At 41.1% G+C, this 1,806-nt stretch overlaps 1 pseudogene; it reads left to right on the top strand.

Moving 5' to 3' along the window:
- Positions 1 to 943: 943 nt before the first annotated feature.
- Positions 944 to 1,441, top strand: LOC116541547 (annotated as a pseudogene).
- The last annotated feature ends 365 nt before the right edge of the window (positions 1,442 to 1,806 follow it).

Genomic DNA, 1,806 nt, shown 5'->3' on the forward strand with positions numbered 1-1,806 from the left:
GCACTCCAACCTGGCAACAGAGCGAGACTCAAAAAAAAAAAAAAAAAAGATAAACTAGACACTAGACAGACAAGAACTACAAGGGCTTCTGCTAGTAGAAACAAGCTTCCTGTAAGAAGGACAGCTAGACACGGGTCTGACATGTAGACACTAGGCCTTTTGTCAGGGTAAAGATGCATCCCTTGAAAATCCCCTGCAGCCCTGCCAGGGCAGGGTTAGAGTTTATAGCCAGCAGCCTCCAGAGAGACCACAGGCCAAATTAGGAAAAAACTACAACACCTGTGAAAGACAAAATGCAAAAACTTTCAGAAGTTACAGGCAAATATTTTTTCCAACTTCACGATAGGGAGAATTTTCTTATATAAGAAGATAAGGCTGGGCGCACTGGCTCACACCTGTAATCCCAGCACTTTGGGAGGCTGAGGCGGGCAGATCACTTGAGGTCAGGAGTTTGAGACCAGTCTGGCTAACACAGAGAAACCCCATCTCTATTAAAAGTACAAAAATTAGCTGGATGTGGTGGTGCATCCTTATAAACCAGCTACTAGGGGCCTGAGGCAGGAGAATCACTTGAACCCAGGAGGGAGAGGTTGCAGTGAGCCAAGATCGCATTACTGCACTCTAACCTATGCAAAAGATGGAGACTCAGTCACTAAAAAAAAAAGGAAAATAAAGTAGGTCCCAAGGGAAAAGAGAGACAAATTCAACTCTATCATAATTAATAATACAAATACATAAAACAAATATATATAAGATTAAAATTATTATAAATTAAATGTGGAATGGAGTGATAACATGCACCACAATCTGGGAGAAAATATTTACAATCCCTACAAATGAAGAAGAATTAGTGTGCAGAGAGTGTTAAAAAATAATAATAATAATAAAAGGTAGCTTTGCAGACACTGCTGCTGCCACCACTGGGAGCCCCTTACCACCAGCCATGGTCAACCCCACCACGTCCTTCTACATTGCCATTGATGGCGAGCCTTTGGGCCATGTCTCCTTCAAGCTGTTTGCAGACAAGTTTCCAAAGATAGCAGAAAAGTTTTGTGCTCTGAGCACTAGAGAGAAAGGATTTGGTTACAAGCGTTCCTCCTTTTACAGAACTTTTCCAGGGTTTACGTGTCAAGGTAGTGACTTCATACTCCATAATGGCACTGGTGGCGAGTCCATCTATGGGGAGAAATTTGATGACGAGAACTTCATCCTGAAGCATGCAGGTCCTGGCATCTTGTCCATGGCAAATGCTAGACCCAACAGAAATGGTTCCCAGGTTTTCATCTGCACTGCCAAGACTGAGTGGTTGGATGGCAAGCACAAGGTCTTTGGCAAGGTGAAAGAAGGCATGAATACTGTAGAAGCTATGGAACACTTTGGGTCCAGGAATGGAGAGACTAGCAAGAAGATCACCATTGCTGACTGTGGACAACTCGAGTAAGTTTGACTTACTCTTTATCTTAACCACAAACCATTCCTTCTGTAGCTTAGGAGAGCACCCTCCATACCATTTGCTCACAGTATCCTACAATCTTTTTGCTGTTGCTACAGTTCCCTTTGGGTTCCATGCTTTCCTTATTCCCTTCCATGCCTAGCTGAACTGTAGAGTTAAGTTTATGATTATGAAATAAAAATTAAATAACAAAAAAAGGTAAAGAATACAATAAACATAGAAATGAATTAAACATAAAAAATGCCTTCTATTTCAGAGAAGATAAAAGACCACATCAGAAAAATGTTTGACACCAATGGTAATCAGTAAAAAGCAATATGTAATTACACAGAGATTGTGTTTAATACTAGAGG

Source organism: Sapajus apella, unplaced genomic scaffold (assembly GCF_009761245.1).
Source record: "Sapajus apella isolate SASKATOON/1434 unplaced genomic scaffold, GSC_monkey_1.0 scaffold152, whole genome shotgun sequence".
Classification (NCBI taxonomy): Eukaryota; Metazoa; Chordata; class Mammalia; order Primates; family Cebidae; genus Sapajus; species Sapajus apella.